Raw genomic sequence first — 13,584 nt, forward strand, 5'->3', positions numbered from 1 at the left:
TTAATTTTTATGCAGATAACACATGGAACTTTGTTACTGGAGGAATTTTTTTTGAAGGATGGAGTGATACAGATAATTTGTAATAACTTCTCCCAATAGGGTGAAATTCTGACCTCAAAGAGTTAAAACAGTATCATCAACAACAAATGTAGCCTTTACTACTGAGGCAGGTTCTTTTCTAAAGTGATGTCCCCCTAAAGGGGGTATTAGGAGACTGGGGATTAACTCAGAACATGTGAAGGCTCTGTTTTCCCTTACGTCTAGGCGCTGAGAGAGAGGCAGGGATAGTAAAGCATTTGGACTATCTGGGGAAAGCTTAGGGACATCCCAGAGAAATCCTGGCAGACAGGTGAAAAGCGCAAGGACAACCATTGGGCATGAGGGATTAGCCAGTTGGCTCCAGAAAAATGTTCTGTGAGAAATCTGTACCTCTGCTACCACCCCAAAATTCATTAGTTGGGCTGGCCTGTGATGTCAGGGACTAGTCATTACACTGGTTTTGCAAGATGGCTAGTTTGTATAAACCCCTGCATCACAGCAAAGGTATATCCATTTGGGTTTGTGATCAGTGGCTCTCAGAGTTTAGGTTTTCATGAACCATCCCCCTCCCTGCACTAAAAGAGGGGCACTGGCAAATGGTTGGCAGCTTTTAATTCTGCCAAAGGAAAATATTATACAAAAAATAGTATCTTCCGGGGCGCCTGGGTGGCTCAGTGGGTTAAAGCCTCTGCCTTCAGCTCAGGTCATGATCCCAGGGTCCTGGGATTGAGCCCCACATTGGGTTCTCTGCTCAGCAGGGAGCCTGCTTCCTCCTCTCTCTGACTGCCTCTCTGCCTACTTGTAATCTCTGTCTGTCAAATAAATAAATAAAATCTTCAAAAAAAATAGTATCTTCCATCAAAATCAGTTTCATATAAATATGAATATTTTAACAATTTTTTAACTTAAGAAGACAAAACCTAAGAACAATGACAGTCCTTCCCTCAAACAACATTTGGCAATCCTGAGTGACATTTTTAAAAAAATGATATATTTATATATCTTTATTCAAATGGAGAAATCACAACATAATACTTTATTTACCACTGCTGCTTCTGGTACTGTTGCTGGTGCTTGAGCCCTGGGGAGTTCTCTGAGCAAGCCCAGCGTCCTCCCACTTCAGGCTTGATGGTAGGTTTGATAGGGATTACCTGCCCTGAAATTCACCCCTTCCACTTTGTAGCTCCCTGCTTTGTGTAAAAACAGATGTCCTTCCCAGAAGTTTTTGCATCTCCAGAGTGAAGAACTAAAAGTTGTTATTACTTAATAGTAGCTGCTAAAAATGCTTTGTTAGCTAGTATCAGTTTTCAAAAGTATACATCATACCCCTCTACAAAGGTGATGTCCCCTCCTGTCTCAGGTTGGTCATCCCAGAAGCAGGTTCTGAGATAAGGATCGGAGTTCAACTAGGTTACCTGGAAGGGGATCTTGCTAGGGGGAATGGGGATGTGAGACAGGGAAGAACAGGCCCCTCATAAAGAGGAAGCATGCATGAGCCTACTATCACTGGAGCAGCTGGGAGACCCCCTAAGAAACTGCAAAGAGTACCCCTCAGAGTCTTGTACCACAATTCCCATCTGTTACTGGTTGAGTTCTGCTCCTAAAGGCATTGCCCAGCACTTGGCTCTCCAGCCCCGTGCATAAGCCGAGCTCCATCAGCCACAGTAAGTCTTCAGGCAGAGTCACAGAAGCCACCTGTTTTTAAAATAACAAGGAGTGCTAGAGGATGTGGGTGGGCACCAAAGGCATCTGCTGTACCCCCCTCAAGTCTTGATATGAAATCGTATCACTGACCCTGCCTGTCAATATAGAAATTAGGAAGACCTATGACATACCTCAGCCACTGAAGGAAAGAGGAAGGGTCTTCTTCCCTCAAAGAGCCACATCTTCTTTTTCCATGGGCAACCAATAGTCTTCATCTCTCACTTGTGGGCAAGGCTGCTGATAGATGTGATGCCATGAAAATTTTTATACTTAAGACTCAAATCTCCCACTACTACCATGGGACTTTAACTTACAATGACCCAGAGACAGTAAATTGACTCCAACAGTGTATCAGCTGGTAGTGGCTACCCAGAGCACTCTACTGAGAATTCTGAAGCTTGGGAGAAGAAGCACATTGAATATGGATTAGGACAGCTAGGTACCAATTCCTAATGGTGGGGAAAAAAAAATCGCTGGAAAACTTCGAAACTCCAAACCTAACAAAGTGGAGAAAAGTGTGTTTTCAAGATCCTTTCAGGAACGTACTATATGTGTATATATGTGATTGTAAGGAATATTTTTGTAAGAGCCTCGGAGGCTGTGTGTGAGGGACAAAAAGCCTGCATGCTCTAGACACATTTTGGGTGTATCTGTTGGGTGGTGCTGGGGGTGCGGGCAGGCTAGGTTTTTTTGTTGACATGGAAGGGGAAAAAAAAATCACTGAAGGCAAAATTGTATTTATAGTTCTCTTAAATGGCTGAAGTCCCTAGTATGTGGGCCCTCAGAAAGTAATAAGCCTGTGTAGGCTTATTGCATATGTGATGCATATGTGATGCAACTCTGCTCTAACAACACATGGCCCCTAACTAGCCTTCAGAAGTGGCCCCAAGGGGCAGGTCCGGTAGGCCACAGGACTTTCATTTGGCTGAGTGGGCTGTATAGGATGGCAGTTGCCTTCAGCTGCTATCCTTACTCTTCACATAACTAGTGCTCTGCTCCTCTTCTCACATTAAATATTGACAAAATAAATAAGTTAGTCCTCAACCTCACATAGTATGTGAGAGCACATTTCACATAAATTAATGAGTTAAATGTAAAAGACCAAAATTATTTTTTCTTTAGACCAAAATTATTTTAAAAACTGAAATTAAAAATTTGGTAACATCCCATGTTGGCAAAGATGTGCATGTATGGGTACAATTTCATAGATATTTCTATTAAAATTTTGACGGGGTGCCTGGGTGGCTCAGGCAATTGAGTGACAGACTCTTGATTTCGCCTCCAGTCATGATCTCCTGGTCATGAGATCCAGCCCTTCATGGAGCCCCACGTGGGGCTCTGCACTGTTACAGAATCTGCTTGTCCTTCTCCTTCTGCCCCTTCCTCCACTGGTGCGTGTGCATGCATGCACAGGTGGTCTCTCTCTCTCAAATAAATAAATAAGTAAGATTTTAAAAAAATTTACTTCATTTCTCACTATCTATCCTATAAAAATACTCATCCATTGAGCTAAGATACCTATACAAGATTATTCATTGCACCATTATTTTTAATAGAGAAAAATTGGAAATAAAATATTCTTCAGAGAAAAAATATTCCTCAAAGAAAAATTGCTAGAAATTAAGGTACATCCTAATAGACAGTTACACAGTTTTTAAAAAGAATAAGTTGGATTGGTAGGGAGACAAACCATAAGTGACTCTTAATCTCACAAAACAAACTGAGGGTTGCTGGGGGGAGGGGGGGAGGGAAAGTGGGGTGGGGTTATGGACATTGGGGAGGGTATGTGCTATGGTGAGTGCTGTGAAGTGTGTAAACCTGGCAATTCAGACGATGCTGGGAGTTGTAGTTCCGCTGCGCTAGGCGGTTGAGGGGGCCTCCCGCCTGAATGGAAAAATCCAGCTGAGACCCCCTCTGGGTCGCCGCTCTCGGAAGTGATTCTCTCCCCACCTCCAGCCTGGAGCTGTTTGAAGCCTGGACCCAGACCACGGCGGGTCTTGAGTCCCGGGTGCCCCGGCTGCCCCGGCTGCCCCCCGGAAGTCTCTCCTGCTGGCTTGGAGAAAGGGTAGCCTCTCGCGTCGTGGAGGAACTTGGAGTAAAGCAGACTTGGAGGCAAAAACCGCAGAGTGCAGCCGTGGTCACTGTTTGCCATTAAGTGAAGGATTAAGGGAAGAGAGCTGGCGCAATGCTACCGGCCGCTCGAGAAGGTATTTGCTAAGTAATGGCCGAGATTCGTCCTCCCTGGCTTCATCGTGTCGTTAACAAAGCGAAGACGGTACTCCTGCAGAGCGAGGCCCGAATTGGTTTTCTGAAGACTGAGGGGCGAGTGAACCGGAGTATTTGTTGAATGAACGAACAAAGGGAATGCCCTTAAGGATGTTTTGGGAGCGGCCTCTGATCCACCCCCCACCCCGAGGGCGGGGAGCAGAGTCCGCGGCGGGTACTTGGCGGGGTGCGCGAGGGACCCCGGGTTTGGCGCTCTGGGCGACTGGACTCTGCGGGGTCCTGCTGAGCTGGTGCGAGGGACCCGGGTCCCTGAAACTGTGGGCAGAAGCCCAGTTAAGTCGGAAATGGGTTGGGGAGGGGGCACGTAGCCGGTGGGGCTAAAGCAATGTAGCGCGAGGATTTTAAGGGAAAACTCACAAATTTTAAGAAACAAAAACTTAACCACAAAATGAATCTTAAAGCCATCAATGTTTAAAAAAAAAAAAACGAAAAAACAAAAAAAAAAAACCTGGCAATTCACAGACCTGTACCCCTGGGGATAAAAATACATTATATGTTTATAAAAAATTTTTTAAAAAAGAATAAGTTTATACATATTGACATGGAAATAGCTCTAAGATTTACTACAACTCATTTGAATTTAATTTCTTCATCTGTAAGATGGGAAGATTGAACTAAAAATCCCTAAGATTCCTGGGCACCTGCAGGCTTAGTGGGTTAAGCCTCTGCCTTTGCCCCAGGTCGTGATCGCAGGGTCTTGGGATCCAGCTCACTGGGCTCTCTGCTCAGCAGCGAGCCGGCTTCTCTCTGCCTGCCTCTCTGCCTACTTGTGACCTTTTTCTCTGTCAAATAAATACAATCTTTAAAAAAAATAAATAAAAAATCTCTAAGATTCCTTCAAATTTCATTCTAAAAAAAGGAAGTAGGTCATATAGTTCAAGAATTTTGTGGTCTTAAGAAAATAGAATTACCCCTTTTTCATTTTTGTCCCTTGGGAAAATCTGAAATTCACAAAACTGATAACTCCTTCTCTACATTTTCTCCTTTTTCAAGGTTAAATCTACTTTATTTCTCAATCCAGAGGATCAAAAGATCTTGGAACCTAAAAGTAAATAAGGAAACTCTGAAGATAAATTCTTAGTTTTACTAAGAAAAACAAAACAAAATAAAACAAAAAAAACCCAGAATGCGTGGGTTGTATAGGTTTCAAAGACAATAGACTGCATAATTAAATGAAATCTCTCTCTAAGCCCTCTGTACAATATTGGTGAACGCTATCAGCAATGATCTGCTCAGCCAGAAAAGGGCTGTATTTGTGTCCGGGAGAAGAGACTTAAGAAAAGGTTCTTCATAATGAAGGACTGAGATGTCCTGGTTCCAATTAGAGAGGATTCCAAATTACATGAGTCAAAAAAGCAATCTCCTAGGAACTGATGAAATGTAAAGGATTTCATTTTAAACAAATAGGAAAGATAACCTAAGGAAGCAGAAGTCTCATCTCCATTTTGACTCTATTTCCATAACCATGTGAGAACCCAGAGTTCCTTTGTTGCACAAGTAAAAAATTTGTCTAACTTTTCTGGGCCCTCAGCTTCCCCATATGGAAAACAGGTATGGAACTTTTGACTCATCTTTCAGGGTCACTTTTGAAGAAGGGTGAATATTAGAAAAAACTTCTGGAAACAGAACACATCAATCACTGAGGGAAAACCAGGACATAGAGCATAACAATAAATTATCCACTGGCTAAGAAAGTCCTGGATCCAATATAGACTATCATTTTGGTTCTTATTTACAGCCCAAGAGGCCTCTGAAGCTCATTAGAGTCTGGAATTACTTCATATGCTGGGCTGGAAATTTCAAAGGAAAATTTCAAGAAATTTTAAAGGAAACTTCCAGATACACTAGCCGGTTTGCTCTTCACTAAATGTTAACTGCACCATTTCCTCTTTAAAATCAGGCTGAATTTTGCGCTGGCAGAGCCAAATTCGCCTCTATCTGGGCAACTCTTATTGTTGTCAATGCAGCTCTGTGTGTAGACAGGAGAGGAGAATATGGCCCATTGTCCTATCAGATGCAAATTATGGTCCTGATTCAACAAAAAACATCTGTCTTCCACGCAGGGAAAATAAGAAGAGTCTCTGAAGCCAGACTGATCTTTTGTGACATGGCATCCTGGCTCTCGCAGAAATTCACGTTGTGGTTTGTGATTAGCAAGCAAAAAAGAGAGAGAGAGAGAAAAGAAAAAAAAAAGTATTCCGAAATTGAATGATTTATAATTATTTTGTTTTGAGGCCCATGCTAATGATAAAAATCTGTTAATATTTACTCAGAGAGAATAAACTGATAGCTTTCTGAAGGATAAAAGATTTTAAAGAAGAAATTTTTATTTATATATTGCTGTACATGAAAGTTGATGCTTCATTCTATCATTCTCTCTGGACCTCCAATAAAAAGGAGTATTCATAATACATCTGATTTTTTAAAAATATTTTATTTATTTATTTGAGAGAGAGACAGTGAGAGAGAGCATGAGCAAGGAGAAGGTCAGAGGGAGAAGCAGACTCCCCGCGGAGCTGGGAGCCCAATGCGGGACTCTATCCTGCGACTCCAGGACCTTGATACGAGCCGAAGGCAGTCGCTCTTCCAACTGAGCCACCCAAGTGCTTCCATCTGATCTTATGATTATCTGTAGTCAATGATGACTGTTTCGCTGAAGGTATGGATGACTGAAATAAAGGGTTGGATTACATGCAGATCACACCCTTTAAATTGTAAAATATATTTGCTCTCTACTCATGTATAATAGAATCTTTTTTTAAATTTAAATTTTATTTTTTTAAGATTTTTATTTATTTATTTATTTGACAGACAGAGATCACAAGTAGGCAGAGCGGCAGGCAGGGAGAGAGGAAGGGAAGCAGGCTTCCTGCTGAGCAGAGAGCCCAATGTGGGGCTCAATCCCAGGACCCTGGGATCATGACCTGAGCTGAAGGCAGAGGCTTTAACCCACTGAGCCACCCAGGCGCCCCTAGAATCTTCTTTTTAAAAGATTTATTCTTTTTTTTTTTTTTTTAAAGATTTTATTTATTTATTTATTTGAGAGAGGAGAGCAAGCAAGCACAAGCACGGAGGAGGCAAGAGAGAGAGAGAGGGACAAGCAGACTCTCTGCTGAGCAGGGTGCCCAGTGTAGGGCTTGCTTCCAGCACTCTGGGATCAGGGCCTGTGCTGAAGGCAGACACTCAACTGACTCAGCCACCCAGACGCCCCAGATTTATTTGTTTATCTTGGAGAGGAAGAGAGATTGAGAGAGAGAGAGAGAGGAGGCCTGAAGCGAGGCTCCAGGAGAGGCTTAATCCCAGGACCCTGAGATCACAACCTGAGCTGAAACCAAGAGTCCAATGTTAACCAACTGAGCCACCCAGGTGCCTCTAATAGAATATCTTAATATTAATCTATTAGCTGTCTGACTGAGTTGGTCAGTGGAGCATGCAATTCTTGATCTTGGGATTCTGAGTTGAAGCCCCACGTTGAGGGTAGACATTACTTTAAAAAAGATCTTTAAAAAATATTAATCTATTAGAGTTTTCAACTTTTTGTGCTCCTGCCCCCCCTCTCTTCAGGTGAAGAGAGCTGTGAGTAACGATAGGCAATTTCCACGCGGTTGAAGAGTGCTGGGGAACGTAGTTTGGCTGCTCTGGGTGCAGTACTGAGCCGAGTAAAGTAGGTCAGGGTTGAGAACCACTGGAACCCCTCCAAAACTTAACTTGTTCTCTCAGAGAATCCTCTAGAGTTAACTTGATAAACTAAAATGATTCCTGCAGCAGACTAAATCTGATTAACCATAGAGCATTAATCATATTCTAGCTATCAGGCAAAAAGTCACAGGAAACAAAGGAACCAAGAGAGCTATTTAAAAAGGACCTAGAAAAACAACAAAATACACCTTTGCCAAGATTTCAAATCAGGATTCAGAGTAGCAGGATATCTGAGATGATTTAGACTTGCATAATAAACAATTAAAGGAAACCTCAAAATGACTAGTAAATGTGAAGAGAACAATCACTTGTAATCAGAGAGGCTCTGAGTGTCCCATGAGAGAGAGGCCACTTAAACTTGACCTAACACTGCCTTTTAGACTCATCTGAGGTCAAGGAGGTGCTGAGCCCCATGGACAGGGGTTAGAATTGCTTTGTGAGGGCTCTGTTTCCTGCTGCGCCTTGAGCAATGGCCTGACCAGAGGATCCTTCATGTACCTCAGTCTAGGTCTCAGGACTGCCTGGTCTGTGTAAGCTGTCCCAGTTGGGCCTCATGCCTAAGGGTTCCAGAGATGCTATCCACTGGTTCTGCCATTATATGACATGCTGTTTCTCTAATATGGCACATCCAGCAGCACCCTTGGATAGTCATAGCTTTAGGGAATTCCCAAGAAGTCAGAGAAGAAGGAGAGAAAATGATTTGCTACTTGCTGCTGTGATTTGTAAGGTGGTGAGTGACATGGTTAACTGTGTCAACTTGTTTAGGTCACAGTATCCAGATACTTGGTCAAACATATCTGGACATTGTTGTGAAGGTTTTTTGTTTTTTTTTTTTTTTTAAGATGACATTAACACCTTTGAGTAAAGCAGATCACCCTCCATAATGTGGGTGGGCCTCACCCAATACTTGGAAGACCTCAAGAAAAAGAATGTCACTCCCTGAGGAAGAGGGAATTCTGCCAGCACATTGCCTTCAGACCCTGAAACTGCAACATCCAGCCTGCTAGCCTCCCCTGCAGACTGTGGTCTTGTTAGTCTCTACAATCACGAGTCGATTCTTAAAATAAATACTATGCACCCCTCCACACCCCATTCTCTTCTATTGGTTCTGTTTCTCTGGAGAACCCTGACTGCTATGAGTAAAGAGCTCAAGTTAACCCTACTTTGGGCTTAGACTGAGGCAAGAACTGGGGAGTAGGGTATCTCCATTACTTTGTATTTACATTCAGGTATAATCACACTTTTGCCAAAAAAATAAAAAATAAAAAATTAATAGTGCCAATTGATTTGTGTGACATAATTAAATACACCAATATTTTGTGCTTCTATGATACCCAGATGTTTTACCACCCACACTTACTTGAAAACCACTGATCTGATTACATAAGGAAGACAAGGTTGCTTTTGCCAACCCACTGCCATGCTTCTCTTCTCAAGCTATTAAGCCTCTCAGTAGAAGGGGTCTGGCCCAATCCACGAAGTAGTTTCAGAAATGTAATCATAGAGTCCTAAAACTAAGCATTTATGTATCACAGTTTAATAAAGTGCTTTCAAATACAGTATTCTAAATTCTTCTAAACAACTACGTGAGTTAGGTAACAGAAGTACTATTATAACCTTCCTATTTTGGAAAAGAGAGAACTGAGAATGACTTTATTTAACTTCTGTATGTCATACAGCTAGTCTGTTCAGTGAGTCCAGGGCAAAGTCAGGATTAGAAACCAGTTTTTTCGTGCCTTACCTAGTACTTTTTCTTACCACCCAAACATATATTTGGCCAGGTAAGCAAACTCTTTGTCAAATTAAAATGCCAATTTAGTTAGCATCTTAACAAGGAAATTTATTGTCCATGCTGTCAGTGGTTTTCGACAAGGAGATAAGAGGAAAGTGGGGTTAGGACACTGAAAAGCAAGTCCAACTAGTGCTAGGGATGGCCGGAGACCTGGAAGTTCAGGGAGCAACTGGTGCGATATCCTCATTTTTCTACAGAATGAATTCCAAATCTTTCAAGTCTTTTTTTTTTTTTTTTTTAAATTCCTCCTTTTTCCTTTCTCAACTTGTCAAAATAAGTCTAATTCAAATAGACCCCACTCTGGGAAGCAATTCCTAATCACTCAGTCAAAATTAATCACTCTCTCCTGTATACTCAGTCACATCCTTTATTATAGGACTACTTATATATTAAGCGTGGCTGTCTCTCTAAGTGCTATAGAAGTTAGGGTAGCTTTCTGCCATTATTTTTATCAATCAATAAACACTGAAAGTACTATTGTGTGAAGGTCCAAGGGGTTTTTATTACTATCAAAAGAGATCCTTAAAGTTCGTTTTAAGTGATGAGAAGTTGGTGAAAGATTTTTTTTTTTTTTTTTTTTTTTAAGAAAACACTTTCAGGGGCGCCTGGGTGGCTCAGTGGGTTAAGCCTCTGCCTTCGGCTCAGGTCATGATCCCAGGGTCCTGGGATCGAGTCCCACATCGGGCTCTCTGCTCAGCAGGGAGCCTGCTTCCCTCTCTCTCTCTCTCTCTCTGCCTGCCTCTCTGTCTACTTGTGATCTCTCTCTGTCAAATAAATAAATAAAAAATCTTAAAAAAGAAAAAAGAAAACACTTTCATTGCTGTTTTCAAAAAACATGAATACATTTTACTTTAACACTTCAGAAAATATAGATAAACAAGACAATAAAAAAATATCCATTAGTCCTAGCACCTAATGTTCATTTTTTTTTTTAAAGATTTTATTTATTTTGAAACAACATGGGATCGGGAGGGAGACAAACCATAAGAGACTCTTAATCTCACAAAACAAACTGAGGGTTGCTGGGGGTAGGGGGGTAGGGAGAGGGTGGTGGGGTTATGGACATTGGGGAAGTTATGTGCTATGAAGTGTGTAAACCTGGCGATTAACAGACCTGTACTCCTGGGGCTAATAATACATTATATGTTAATAAAAAATAAAAAATTTAAAAAAAGATTTTATTTATTTAACAGAGAAGAGATCACAGGTAGACAGGCAGGCAGAGACAGAGGAGGAAACAGGCTCTCTGCTGAGCAGAGAGCCAGATGTGGGGCTCGATCCCAAGACCCTGAGACCATGACCTGAGCTGAAGGCCGAGGATTAACCCACTGAGCCACCCTGGTGTCCCTAATGTTAATATTTTTATATAAACTCCTAGCCCCTTATATATGTATAAATGGATATTTATATATGTATAAATGTTTTTAATTCTATAGTTAACTGTAATCTCTCTACACTAATATTTAGAAACATCTTTTGATGTGACATTTATACATCTGCATCATAGTAGCTACACAGTATTCTGTTAAATGGCTATTCCATGACTTCTCTCCTGCTGTAGGACATTAAGGTTGTTTCTAAGTTTTCTAATATAAAGAATAAAGAGATGAACATTTCTGTGTGTGTATGTCAACATTTGTCCAATTATTTCATTAGCATAGTCCTCTGGAAATGAGTCAAAGGCCCACTTTGAAGCTTTGGTGCCTATTGCCAAATAACTCACAGGAAATATGCACCCACGCATATGCATGTGTCTGAGTGTCCATTTTCCACATCTTTGTCAGAGTACTATAATTATTATTGTTGTTATTGTTGTTATTTTAGTATTTATCAAGTAGAAAAACATTTAAAGTTACTTTTTTTTTTTGGCTAGTAAGATTAAATTTTTTTCTTTAACAGCTTTGAGGGATAATTCATATGCCATAAAATTCAGCCAGTGTACGTATACAACCCAATGATTTTAGAAATTATGTAGTTGTATAACCATTACCACAATCCACTTTTAGAACATTTCTGTTGAGTAAGGGACAGGTGAGGCTAGGTAGGGAGAGACATATAGGGAACGACAGGGCTAGGGTCATGCAGGGGGCTACCTAAGCAGGCTCACAGAAATCCCAGATGTGGAGAAACGTTACAGACAAGATACTAACCACAAAGAAGGGAACATAACTAATCTACCCTGTTTGTTCTACATATAGATGAGATACTTTCATATTTACAAATCCACCTTGTCTTAAATGTTTTAGACGAGCATTTTACCAAGTTCCCTGGTCAGTTTTCTATAAAAGACTAACCATAAAAGCCATCAGTGGCAACCCATTCAGGACCCCTTTCTCTCTAGAAAGCTTTCCTTTCTGTTCTCACCTTGCCTTAATAAACTTTCACTTTGGGTGCCTGGGTGGCTCAGTGGGTTAAGCCGCTGCCTTTGGCTCAGGTCATGATCTCAGGGTCCTGGGATCGAGTCCCACATCGGGCTCTCTGCTCAGCAAGAAGCCTGCTTCCCTCTCTCTCTCTCTCTCTCTGCCTGCCTCTCCGTCTACTTATGATCTCTCTCTGTCAAATAAATAAATAAAATCTTTAAAAAAAATAAAAATAAAAATAAACTTTCACTTGCACTTCAACCTTTTGTCCATGAGATTCATTCTTTGACTCTGTGAGACAAGAACCCTGCAACACTGTCATCCTAGAATGTTCCCCCCCAACACCTGTTAATGATTAGTCCCTGCTCCTGTGCCCAGGTCCAGACAGCTATCGCTTTGCTTTCTGTTCCTATAAATTTGCCTTTCTAGACATTTCATATACATGGAACCATACAGATGTTGCATGTTGTTTCTGGCTTCTTTCACTCACATTATGTTTCTGAGGTTATCCATGAGCATGGATCACTAGTTTGACCCTGAACTTTTTTTCCTCTTCATGTTTATTTGCAGTTTTTCCTCTGAGAATTGTCTGCTGCAAAGGTCCTTGACCTTTTTCTATTGGGGCACTGAATGATTTTACAGACAAAGAATATAAACAGTGTCATTAAATACTGGATTCTGGCAGCACTGGGAAGAATGACTCTATATGCCTTTCCAAATCTAGGACAATCAGTAAAAGTTTACTGCACTGAATTAGGTTTTTTTTTTTTTTTTTTAAAGATTTTATTTATTTATTTGACAGAGAGAAATCACAAGTAAGCAGAGAGGCAGGCAGAAAGAGAGGAGGAAGCAGGCTCCCCGCTGAGCAGAAAGCCCGATGTGGGGCTCGAACCCAGGACCCGGGATCATGACCCGAGCCGAAGGCAGCGGCTTAACCCACTGAGCCACCCAGGCGCCCCTGAATTAGGTTTTATCTTCATACAATAAAGGACTATGAGATGGTATTAAGGAGTAATTTATTTGAATCATTTCAGTTTCCTCTACTTAAGGAGTGTCATATATAGATATTTTTAAGATTTTTATTTTTATTTTTATTTTTTTGACAGAGACACAGTGAGAGAGGGAACGCAAGCAGGGGGAGTGGGAGAGGGATAATAGGCTTCCCACAGAGCAGGGAGCCGGATGCAGGGCTCCATCCCAGGACCCTGGGATCATGACCTGAGCTGAAGGCAGACACTTAACAACTGAGCCAACCAGGCACCCCCAGAGTGTCAAAGATTTCTAATTTATTTTCTAGAAAATGTTCAAGTTAATCCTTAAAAGCTGATTTTACTTTAATGTAGTAGAAATAGATCCTTTTTGGGACAAAGCAGAGTAAATAAATAAATGTTGCTCTTGGTAGCAAGTTCTTACATCAAGAGCCCTTAAAACATTCCTCAGCTATTCTGAAATTCATTAAATAGCTATTGGACAATGAGACAGTATTCTTTGTACTCTTCGTCTCTGTAAAAATTAAAAGAAACAATAACAACAATAACAAAACCTGCTGCAAGACCCACCCTCAAGTAAAAACTCTAATCTAAAAAATAAAAAAATCCGATTTTGATCCCAAGTTAACCATTAATGAATTTGTACCCCATGCTACTTGCTAAATCCTGTTTGACTCTTCCAGAAGTAGAAGCACAGATTTGGTAAAAGTTAGAG

General features: G+C 41.2%; 1 long non-coding RNA gene across 3 annotated transcripts in view; it reads right to left on the reverse strand.

Moving 5' to 3' along the window:
- The window catches only part of LOC125100118 (uncharacterized), a 44,696-nt gene that overhangs the window by 27,397 nt on the left and 3,715 nt on the right, over positions 1 to 13,584 (reverse strand). For 2 of the 3 annotated variants that reach the window (XR_007127448.1, XR_007127447.1), the window contains exon 3: positions 1,875 to 1,977. This is a non-coding gene — a long non-coding RNA (uncharacterized LOC125100118). Of the gene's footprint in view, positions 1 to 1,874; positions 1,981 to 13,584 lie in introns of all 3 variants that reach the window. The other variant, XR_007127449.1, reaches the window with a different exon arrangement.

The sequence above is a fragment of the Lutra lutra genome, chromosome 5 (assembly GCF_902655055.1).
Source record: "Lutra lutra chromosome 5, mLutLut1.2, whole genome shotgun sequence".
NCBI classification, from domain to species: Eukaryota; Metazoa; Chordata; class Mammalia; order Carnivora; family Mustelidae; genus Lutra; species Lutra lutra.